Genomic DNA, 12,120 nt, shown 5'->3' on the forward strand with positions numbered 1-12,120 from the left:
GGAAGTGGCCTCTGTAGAAAAAAATGTATGAGCAGCGGGTGGTGAGTTTTAGGCCAAGTAAGCAGATCACTGGAGCGTAAAGCCCCCAAATAGATCTTTCTCTGCTCAGTTCTCCAAGCGAGTGGAGGCAGTGGCACATGCTTTGCATAATTTCCTACCCAAAAGGAAGGGGTTTTACTGTGAACAACTTTTTGGGACCAAAAGAAAAAAAAAAAATCTCAAAAAGGTCCAAGTTTTTTTCTGTGTAGCCCAGAGTGAGAGCCGGACAGGCCTGGGTTTGAACCCCGGATGCACCGTTTGCAGGCTGTGAGATCTTGGGCAAGTTCCTTAACCTCTCTGAGCCTCAGTTCTCCTCTGTGCTAACTGGCAAAGGTGAGACCAGACTCTCAAGTGTGTATGCAAAGCACCTTGCCCTGCGTTTGACACATGGTTGGCTGCTGCAAGTAGGGAGTTTTTTTGGTCTTGGTTTTTTTCTTTTTCATTTACCCTCTTTCCTTGTCCCAGAACTTGTGCCTCAGTGTCTGTAAATGTGGTAGGCATGAGGGGAAGGGTAAGCTTTGGCTTTCTTGGAGAGATACTTGCAAAGCTGTCTTTGAAGTAATACCCTCCTCCTCTGCAGATCACTGATAGGGAGAGTTGAAAGGTAGGGTGTGCATAGGCCCAAAAGATGTCCACGTCCTAATCCCCTGAACTTGTGGATATGTTCTCTTATGTGGCAGAAGGAACTTTGCAGTTGGGATTAAGTTCAGGATCTTGAGATGGGGAGGTCATTCTGGATGGTCTGGATAGGTGCGTCCAGTGTAATCACAAAGGTCCTTCTAAGCAAGAGGCAGGAGGGTCAGAGTTAGAGGCGAGGACAGAAGCAGAGGTTGCAGAGATGTCCTTGGAAGCTGGAGGAAGGGCCACGAGCCAGGGAGTGCAGACGGCCAGGCCACTGGATGCTGAAAACAGCGTGGAAATGAATTCTCCCTTAAAGCCTCCAGAAGGGACCCACCCTGCCCATACCTGGATAGCCCACCTTAGCCTCGTGAGACTGATTTTGACCTTGGAACTGAAAGAGACTAAATTTATGTTGCTTTAAGCCACTCGATTTGTGGAGTTTGTTACAGCAGCCATCGGAGACTTGCACAGCCTGCCAGGTTTATGTTGTTATGGTTTTGTAGGAGGTAACGTCCCGTGATGGCCCCTCTGCTCGTTTTTATGTTTTTACCCTTCTGGCTTGGATGGACTGTTTTGGTCAGGCCTTTGGGACTTGAGATACTCTGGCTTCCCTGGGGCCTGGCCTCGGCGCCTTGGTCTCTGTGGTCAGGCAGCCGCGAGCCCCCATGGCTAGGGGAACTGCTGCAGAAAGGCTTCCTCTCTTCCTCTGTCGAGCAGGAAGAGAAACGAGCCATGCGTTCTCGGGGCCAGGCTTCCTGTGTGCCGCCTTTGCCCACCGCTGTGTCGGGGTCCAGGTGGGCTGGGGATGGGACTCCGCTGCCCGGTATTCTCTGAGGCGAGCTCCTCTCTGTCTGGTGTGGGCTCGTATTTAATTTTTTTAAACGATTCTTTTATTGTGATTTGGCACCAAATGACCCCTGGAGATGTGAGACCACTGCCAAGCTCCATGGAGAAGCAGGACCTGGCGCTGAATGGGGCTGACTGCAGGGCTTGGCCACGCTTCTCTGTTGGGACCCTATTGGGGTGTGTCGTGGGCCTTCTGGCCGTGTTCCTCACGTGCCACATTTGTGAGGTGATGGGGCGTGGTAGGAGTTGGGCATTGAAATTCAGTCGTACGTGTTGTAATGAAAGAACAGCACTGGGGCTGAGAAATAAAGCACATCCCATGGCGGGGGTCATCTCACTGGTTGCCATCTTGTGACCTGTACCCGTTTGGTCCTTTCCGAGGACACCCCCCTGTGTGGGTAGAGTAGTGGTCCCCAAAGATGTGCAGGTCCTAATCCCCAGAGCCTGTGGCTATGTGACCTGACGTGGCAAAAGGGACTTTGCAGGTGTCAGTAGGTTAAGGGGGTCAAGGTGGGAGATGATCCCGGATGATCCATGTGGGCCTGAGGACATCACAGGGTCTTTAAAAGATGGCAGAGGGAGATCGAAGATCAGAGTCAGAGAGAGGCTGAAAGAGTCTGGCTTTGAAGATGAAGGGTCCACAGGCCAGGGACGCGGGCGGCCTCCAGAAGCCAGAGAAGGCAAGGAAATGGATTCTCCCCAGAGCCTCCGGAAGGAGCAGCCCTGGTGACACCCGTTTTGGAATTCTGATCTGCGGAAATGTAAGATCATAAATTTGTATTGTTTTAAGCCTCTTAAGTGTGTGGTCATCTGTTCGAGCAGTAACAGGAAATGAATACATCCCCCAGTATGCATCTCCTTCCAAGATCTTTTAGGTTGACCCATTTAGTAAAGATTTATTGAGCACCGACCATGTTCGAGACGCTCTGCTGGGCAATGAGGTGACCAAGCTGAATAAAGCAGGATCCCATCTCTCAGAGGTTCACAGTCTGCGGGGGGGATAGACAAGAGGTGATGATGTTACGACAGGGGTATGTGCAGGGTGCCGTGGAATTGTCGGGAAGGACGTGGAACCAGACTGGGGGCCGCGGGAGGTTTCTCATAAAAGTTATTGGGAGGATCTCTGCACTTGGAGTAGGAAGTCTAGAAACGTGCCGTTCCGTCTTGGTTATCCCTGCTTGGACATCTAGTAAGTCTTTTAAGCTGAAACTGTTTAAAATGGAACGTCACTAAAAAAAAATGAAGGCCTTGGACTTCCCTGGTGGTCCAGTGGTTAAGATTCCAAGCTCCCAATGCAGGGGCCACGGGTTCGATCCCTGGTCGGGGAAGATCCCTCATGCCGCGTGGTCCAGCCAAAAAATTAAGGCCTCCTTGTTTAAAACCTACTCTTGGTTTCTCCACCTTGGTGAGAGGCTCACCACGCCCACCCAGGGGCTCGTGCCAGACAACTGGAGTCCTCCTGACACCACTCTCTCTCCTTCACCTTCGACGCCAAACCTGCCCCCAAGGTCTGTGGGTTTTATCCCCATCTGGAGGTATGCTTCCCTCCTGCTAGATGCACAGCACTAGAATCCGGGCTCAGAGATGGAAGGGAGGATAGAGAAAAACATCCAGTGTAACCGCTTTCCTCATACAGCTAGTAGGAGGCCAAAAGTGTCGTGGCCAAAAGGTTGGACTCCAAAGATGGACTTGCCGGGTTCAAATCCCAGCTCTGCACTTAGCAGTGTGCTCTTGAGGTCCAACTGCTTCATTCTGAGTGCCTCAGGCTCCTCACTGGCGAAATGGGAATAAAAATAGTGCCTGTGTCATGGGGATGTTTTCGAATTAAGTACGTTAAAATATATAAAGGACTTAGAATGATACCCTGTATAAATGGTGGCGGTTGGTGGAGAAGCACTAAAAGTCCTAACAGCAGCAGCCACTTTCCGTGTCCTCTGAAGGGTCTTAACAACCTCTGTCCTTGGTGCTTTATAAATCCTCTTTATGCCTTTATAAAGCCTCCCCATTTCACAGATGGGGAAACCGAGTCTCACAAAGTAGCGTGACCTTCCTGAAGCCACTTAGTTGGAATGGCTCTGCCATGATTTTTTCCAGTATGTCTCTCAAGGTGGCCTGAGACAATTTAGAGCACCTCTTGGGTTTTTTGAAGGTTCTTCCCGTACCCACCTGGAAGTCTGGCTCTTGCTGCTGGAGATGAGTAGAACCAGGCTCCTGCCTCCTCTGGATCAGATGACTGAAGCCAGGGTACTTGGCCCTGAATTCCTCTCTCGGTTCAGCCTCCTCAGTCCCCTAAGGAATTGCTTCATAATCTACGGACTGTGTGTCACCATGCTTGAGTGTCCTGAGGGTGCATTTCCCTGTGACCTTGTGCTGAAATCAAGACTCACTGGATGGACGTTTTCCTGGGACCCCGTAGATGGGATGTGTGAGAAAGAGCCTAGTAAATTCATGTCTGCTGCAGTTACAAAGGATCTCTGTTGTTTTGGACCTCTGGCTACTTCTGTACAGCATCAGTTAAGTTTTCAGGTCCAAAAACAGAACTTTGCATTTATTCCTTTAAAACTCTACCTCCTCTGTTCCAGGTGAAGGACCTGAAACTCATCGACTTATAGGAGGCCAGGCAGGTGACCTAAACGAGAGAACTGGACAGGGTCTAGGGAACAAATGGCAGCAAACCTGGGCCGCAGAGTGGGTGAGATGCGAGGGCGGGTAGGACCTGTGGTGGGAGGGGAGCCTGTGTGCCCGGTGCGAGGTGAGCAGATCGTACCCCACACTGTAGGCTCAGGGTTGACAGATCCGCAGCTGGGAACGTAGGTCGTTAATGCAAAATCGGCTCATTTTTCAAACGTGCTGACTCATTTAAACAAATAAGCAACATGATCTTGACGTAACCAAACACGTCTGCAGCCAGGTGCAGTTCCCTGGCCAATGAGTATGAAGTCTGTTTTAGACTGATGAGGGCGTTTGTGATTCTTGTTGCTGCGTGTCACATGGTGCCTTGTCCTTTGCTCGTTTCGGCCACATTTGCAATCAGTGGGTCTGCAGGGTCCACAGAGGATCCGGGGAAGACATGCTTGTGTGATCTTAAGCAAGTTACAGAACTCCTCAGAGACTCCGCTGACCTTTATAGCACCAGCCTTGCAAAGCTGCTGTGGCAGTTGAACTTGTAGTGTTTCTCAGAGCGTGAAAAGGTGTGTTCCATCCAAGGTTTCAGTAAATGTGAATTTCTTTCCCATCAATTTGCATTCCTTCTCTTTTCCAAATTTTGGAGTAAAATTTCAAAAAGAGCTGAGAAAGGCCGAGAGCCCTGGGGTTTATCACTAGAGACCTCTTTCCAGGGAGACATTGCACATCTTCCAGGCACCCTGACACCTAGCCCTCTGTTTGGGTTTCACGTCTGTTCGTGTCAGTCTTGTTCAGACTCGGCTCGGGTCTGGAGATGCACCTGGCAGTCTGGCCTAGAGGGAAGGGTGAGCACCACAGGAGAACGGGTTCTGAGTCCTGGCAGGTGCCAAGGCACTGTGGCCAGAGAGCATTTGCTGTGTTTTAAAAAAAAAAGGCAAGGAGGGCAGGGTGTAGATGAGGAGCAGGGTGGCTGAGCTATGCACCTGTGGTCATTATAGAGCCTCTGCGGCATCGACCGTATGTGTGTCTGTAAGCTTTTTTTATTTGTTTAATTTCAAACAACACACATTAAATATCCAGTATAATGACTAATTATAAGACGAAGTACCGTGTAACCATCACTCACATCCAGACAGAGGATGTTGCCGGCTCCCAGAAGCTTCTCCTGTGCCCTCCCAATCACCCCTCCTCCCTTACCAACCAGCTCTTCACTTTTCTTTATAGTTTGACCATCTGTGTACACAGAGGGTTTTTTGGTTGTTTGTTTTGCTTTTGTCACTGAATAATAGCTCAGGAAATTTCTCCAGTTCGGTTGACACAGATAGTCTACTATGCCCTTTTTACTGATTACATAATAACCCATGGGGTGTCTGAACCAAAGGTAAATCACCTATTCTTCTACCTTTACTATGTTTCCAGGTTTTTGTTTTGTCAGTTAGCCGCTGTGAACATTGAGACAGAGGGGCCACATTCTTGCTGTATTATTACAAAAACATTACCTGCTTACTATAACAAACTCAAAGAATGTAAGTGAGAAAAAAAATGTTCTGTCCTTCCTTCTCCCGAATCTTGAGGTAACCAGTATTAACCATTTAGTGTATTTATTTTTACATCTTTCCTGTGTATGCATATATGCACACTTATGTACATAAGTTTAGGTACAGTTTTTTTAAGCAGAAATAGGACCACACGATGCATGTTGTTCTGCGCTTGCCTTTTCCCTTTACTGTGCTCTATGCAGCTCTCATCAGTACACATGGGTCTGTTCCACTCTCTCTCTCTTTTTTTTTTTTTTTTTTTTTTTTTGCGGTACGCGGGCCTCTCACTGCTGTGGCCTCTCCCGCTGCAGAGCACAGGCTCCGGACGCGCAGGCTCAGCGGCCATGGCTCACGGGCCCAGCCGCTCCACGGCACGTGGGATCTTCCCGGACCGGGGCACGAACCCGCGTCCCCTGCATCGGCAGGCGGACTCTCAACCACTGCGCCACCAGGGAAGCTCTGTTCCATTCTCTTTTGATGGCTGCCTGGTGTTCCACACAGTGGCTGCACTGTCGTTTCTTTAACCCAGGTTCCCTACTGGTGGACAGGAGGGCCTTTCCAATCATCCAGAATAGAAATGCCCCTGGAGCAGCATCTTCGTGCACCTGTGCTACTATTGCTGCAGGATGAGTTCCTAGAAGTGGAATTCCTGGGTGTGCATGTTGAACGTTTTAATAGATTGTGTCATATTATCTCACCAGCTGCATCCTGGTTTTAGAGGGATCACTGAATGAAGTCTCTGCTGTGAGTGTTGAATCTCTTAAAGATTTCTAGACTCAAAAGTAGTCACAACATCACAGAATCTGGGTTTTGGATGATGATGAGGCATGTGCCTTAGCTCTGTCCTGTGTTTTTCTGCTTCTGTGCTTTTCACTCATTCATTAACCTTTAATTATTTTAATAAATACATGTTTGAGCTTTTAAATTATGAAATATTTCAAACAAAAAACAGAGCATAGAAAATAATATAAACCGTACCTATGCACCATGACCCAGTTGTACCAACTCTTAGCATTTTCTTCATTATATTTGCTAGAGATCTCTTTTTATTAAATGTTATAGACACGGCTATAAAGCCCTCTGTCAGTTCTCCCAGAAATAACCATTTCGTCATGAAGATGTACCCTTCTCTCTCTTCTTCTTCTTTTTTCTTTTTTTTGGCCGCGTTGGGTCTTCAGTGCTGCGCGCGGGCTTTCTCTAGTTGTGGTGAGTGGAGGCTACTCTTCGTTGCAGTGCACAGGCTTCTCATTGCAGTGGCTTCTCTTGTTGCGGAGCGTGGGCTTCGGTAGTTGTGGCATGTGGGCTCAGTAGTTGTGGCTCGCGGGCTCTAGAGCGCAGGCTCAGTAGTTGTGGCACATGGGCTCAGTTGCCGCGCAGCATGTAGGATCTTCCTGGACCAGGGATCAGACCCATGTCCCCAACGTTGGCAGGTGGATTCTTAACCACTGTACCAGCAGGGAAGTCCCTACCCTTCTCTTTTATGTCTTATACTTTTCATACACTGGGGTAGCTGGAATCACAGATAGGCATGACAGTTGGTTTGTGTCTTTTATTTGTTTATTTTCTTTTTAAAAACTTTATTTCTTTACTTTTGGCTGTGTTGGGTCTTTGCTGCGTGCGGGCTTTCTCTGGTTGCGTTGAGCAGGGGCTGCTCTTCGTCCTGGTGTGCAGGCTTCTCATGGCAGTGGCTTCTCTTGTTAACAGAGTGTGGGCTCTAGGACCGCGTGTTTCAATAGGTGTGGCTTGCGGACTGTAGAGCGCAGGCTCAGTAGTTGTGGCGCATGGGCTTAGTTGCTCCGCGGCATGTGGGATCCTCCCGGTCCAGGGCTTGAACCCATGTCGCCTGCATTGGCAGGCTGATTAACCACTGCGCCGGTTTGTGTCTTTTAAATAAGTCATTACCATTTGTATAAAATTTCAGACTTTTGCACCCTTTTCTGTGCTTAGCATTTCTTGAAACTAAGCTTTTAATTTTGGAATAATTTTGGATATACAGAGGAGTTGCAAAGATGCAGAGTTCCCATGTGCCTTTCTCCTATGCTCCCGTCTTATGTTATGTGATGAATTTGCCCAGACCAGGAAATTAACATCAGTGCATGGCTATTAACTAAATTTCAGACTTTATTTGGATTTTACCAGCTTTTCCACAAATGTTCTTTTTGTGTTCCAGGATCCATCCAGAGCACCACGTAGCACTGGGTTGTTTTGATTTATCCACGTTACTATGTATAGGTCTGTCTTTCTTTTTTTTTTTTTTTTTTTTTTTTTTTTTTTTTTTTGCTGTACGCGGGCCTCTCACTGCTGTGGCCTCTCCCGTTGCAGAGCACAGGCTCCAGACACACAGGCTCAGCGGCCACGGCTCACGCGCCCAGCCACTCCGCCGCACGTGGGATCTTCCCAGACCGGGGCACGAACCCGCGTCCCCTGTATCGGCAGGCGGACTCCCAACCACTGCGCCACCAGGGAAGCCCAGGTCTATCTTTTTTAATTGGTGGAGAGGGATCCATGGGTGCGGAGAGCCAGTTTGCTTAACTCCTCCGGTGATGGACACGCACGTTGATTCTCTTTTCCTTCTGCAGGTGTGAGCTGCGCCACAGTCAGCATGGGTGGGTGTTTCGCATGGGTGGCTGGACTCTGAGAGGTGGAATTGCCTGGGGAAGGAGTGTGCGTTTCCAGTGGCATCGGTAATGTGGCCGCGTCACTGTCCAGCGGCCTTGTTCCGCCTCTTGGCTTAGTCTGGTGCCAGGTACTGAATGCTGCGGATGCAGAAGTGAGAGGGGGCAGTTAGTCATTTAGTAGGTCTCAAAGAATCCTGGCAAGAAGCATCCTTGTTAGCAGTCCAGGGACTTCAAGAAGACCTACTGTTGTGTAACAAAGAATTTGGCTGGTCTTTGTCCCTGGTTCCTGGGAAGGAGAATGTAAATCTTTGGAATTTCCCAAGTAAAATAAGTGTCCTTATTATGTAGAGCCGTTTGGTTTACACCTGAGTTTATACTAATGAGATGAGATGACTCAGGATGGGGCTGGTCAACAAAAAGCCAGACTTGTGATTAGAGGGTTGGGATGTTAAAACAGCCTGTCCTCCAGTGAGAGAAGAGAGGGAGGGGGGTTGGAGATGGTGTTCAACCATGAGGTCTACGTTCAATCAATTCTGTCCATGTAATGAAGCCCCGATTATAAAAACTCCAGACACCAAAGCTTGTTGGTACTTCCTGGTTGGTAAACATACCGATGTGCTAGGAGAGTGCTGAGCCCTGATTCCCCAAAGAGAAGGGGTGGAAGCTCTGTGTTTAGGACCCTCATAAACCTTGCTGTGCCTGTCTCTTCATCTGGCTATTCCTGAGTTCTGTCTTTTATAGTAAAACTGTAGTCATAAGTATATAAAAAAACACGGCGTGACCACCCACCAGGGGCCGCAGCCCACTCCAGAGGACCCCAGAGGGAGCCGGCTAGTTACAGTGGGCGACGGTGGACAGGGGTGAGAAAGGTGCGGGGATGGGGCTCCAGGCAGGTGCAAAGGCCGTACAGGTGTGCGCGCCCGGCACGAGGAGTGACTGCATGTACAGGTGTGGAGCTGCTGTGATCAGAGTGTACAGGTGGGAGAGGCGAGACGGGCAGGCACTGGGGGCCATGGAGGCTCCAGGGAGCACGTGCAGTGTGTCCGGACAGCGTCCTCCTGTGCCTCACATCCGAGAGCTTCGCAGAATGCAGGGCACAAGCACATGGCCCTCTTGGGAACACAGCATGCACATTTCCCCTCTTGGAGTATTCTCCCCCAGACATCTGCATGGATCTGGCCTTGCTTCCTTCAAGCCTCAGCTTAGAGGGCACCTCCTCCGGGGAGGCCTCCCGCATCACACCTGCTACCCAGACTTCTCCCCTACCCCGTCACCCACCAGGCCTCACTCTACTTTGTTTTTTTTCTTTTTTTGGCTGCACCGCACACAGGGATCAGACCCTTGCCCCCTGCAGTGGAACCACAGAGTCTTAACCACTGCACCACCAGAGGAGTCCCTGCTTTGGTTTAATTCTTATAGCACTTACCACCACCAGATATAATACATGATGATTTACCTGTCTGCCTCCTTAGAATATATAATTCCTTGAGGGCAGGGATTTGGTCTGCTGGGTATCCACAGCCCCTGCCACTGGGCCAGGCCCGTGGACCCTCAGCGCCTCTGCCAACTGGATGAGCGGTTGGGCGTTCCCCTCACCGTGATGACCTCTGGGTGACAGCAGCGCGCGTTTAGCACCAGACTGTGTCCTGCGCAGCTCTTTGATGTGAGCTGTCGACTCCTTAAATCCCCGCATCACCTCCACGAGCCTGACCCCGCTTAATGTGTCTCTATTTTGCAAGGGGAATGGGAGCTGGCAGGGTTGTGGGTGGAGTGACCGTGGGACTGGGACTTGACCCTCTGCTGACCCGAGTTCCACTTGGGAGCACAGGCTGGTTCCCTGGCAAATGCTGGGAAAGAGGAGGCCCGCTGTGGGTTTCCGCCCCAGGCTGTGGAGTCAGACAAGCGTTCATGCCCCCGGGCTGGACTCAGATCCTTGTGCAGGGAGGTCTCGGGGTGGACCCGCCTGGACTGGAGTGCTTGGGGGACCCTCTTGCCCCAGTCCTGCCCTCTCTGAAAGGGAAGGAAGGCTCTCACCTTCTAGCTCTTTGTAACAGGAACTGCCAGCCCCGACCCCGCAACCTTGGTTTGCAAAACTCTGAGCCTCGTGGGGAAATGAAGGGCTGGCTTGCTAACCACAGTGAAAACTCATTTGCAAAGGCAAAGCAGGGGCTGCAGGGCCCTTCTCTGCCCCCAGCAGAAGGGACCGACGTCTGCAGGCTGCTGTCTTGCTGGAACTGGTCACGCCCCGCCATTGGGCTTGGGAGCCTGGAGTCAGTTACCAGCTGCCGGCGTTCTAGTCTTCCAGCCTCAGTCTTCACCTCTGTTAAATGGGAATAATCATCATAATATTGTGGTGATCTGGTGCTCAGATGAGGAAAAGCACGCAGTGCCTGACGCATTGTGAATACTGGGGGGCTATTAACATCCTTTCCATGGTGGTGGCAGAGAGCTGGCATCCTTCTACCGGCCTCCCCTCCACATAGTAGCTGCTTTTTAGGAATAATCCTCACGTTAAGCACCAAGGAGATAAAGGAATATTTCGCGGTGCGTTCTTTCCTTTTCCTTTCCGAGCAGAATTTGCCATTTTAGTCAACCTTCCGTGAGCAGGCTGATATTGAGCCGACTGAGGGCATCGTGCGGGCCAGACCCCTTTCCTGCAAAGCTGAAGAATGAGGCAGAGGCTGGCCCTCCTGCCTTGGGTGTGGTGGGGGAGGCCGCGGGTGCCCAGTTACCTGTAAGGGAGAATGATGGGAGCCAGCACAGGCCGTTGTTAAGCTCCCAGAGGTCCAGGCATCCGCGCCTGTAACTATTTGAAGGCTTCTAGCGTGCCGTGCTTTCCCGGGACCCGGGGCCGGGGCCAGCGTCAAGGTTGTAGCACTAAAGCAGAGGAAGTGCGATGCGAACCGGCGAGGGGAAGTTGAGAAGAGGAAGGAAAGCCCTCCCAGGAAGGGGACATTTGAGCTGGGCCTTGAGCTGAGATGAACTCTCTTTCCTGCTTCTGGGCTTCCAGAGAGTCTGCTCCTTCCCTGCCCGGAAGGCCCTGTGTTGGGGGTTTAAGGACCCCATGAAGACTTACGCACCCCAGGATGAAATCCCCCCTTTAAAGGATGAGGGCTTTACTTCTCCGGAGGGCTTTCTAGGCCGGGAGGGCCGGGTGGGAATGGCCAGTGCGTCCTGTGTCCACCGCAGGACTCCGGGGGTGGCTTCTGGAAGAGCAGGGCCTTCTTTTGTGGTCTGTCCTCGCCCCTCGGAGCCCTTTCCCTTGATCGTGGCTCTGTCTGTCACTCCGAGGGTCCTGAGCCATCCTTCTGGCCAGCACGGCCCAGTGCGTGCAGGAGAAGCCGGAGGGTGAAAAGGTGTCTCTGCCTGTCTCATCCAGGGACTGACTTTGGCCAAGGGGGCCCTGAATGCGCTTGGCATCTCGCTCCGCCCCTGGGGGCGTGGCTTCAGAGAGGAGCCACGTTGAGCCAGTATCCATCGTGTTCACCCCAGCGTTTTCGGAGAGGCCATTGGGGGAGCAGCCGGCTCGGAAATAGAAGTGGGGAGCGGAGAGAGCCGGCCTCCCCTGTTCGGCGGGGCTCTCTCTCTACACCACCACCACCCCATCGCCTCCTTGCTGCCTTTGGCGTCGAGGCCCGGCCGGGTGGCCCTGAGGGAATGACTTCACCTTCCTGAGCCGAGTCTGGAAAATGGGGGTTTGTTCCCAAGGTTGGTAGAGGATTAAGGAGATGGTGAGGTCAGCTCTGGCACCTAATACATATTGTGTGAGCAGGGTCTGCTCTGTTTTCCATCCAGCTCAGGTGTTTTCCACCCCTGGGCTTGACCTTGGCCGG

At 51.2% G+C, this 12,120-nt stretch overlaps 1 protein-coding gene across 1 annotated transcript in view; it reads left to right on the forward strand.

Moving 5' to 3' along the window:
* The window catches only part of PLCG2 (phospholipase C gamma 2), a 157,863-nt gene that overhangs the window by 32,936 nt on the left and 112,807 nt on the right, over window positions 1–12,120 (forward strand). The window lies entirely within an intron of this gene.

Source organism: Kogia breviceps, chromosome 18 (assembly GCF_026419965.1).
Source record: "Kogia breviceps isolate mKogBre1 chromosome 18, mKogBre1 haplotype 1, whole genome shotgun sequence".
Taxonomy (NCBI): domain Eukaryota; kingdom Metazoa; phylum Chordata; class Mammalia; order Artiodactyla; family Physeteridae; genus Kogia; species Kogia breviceps.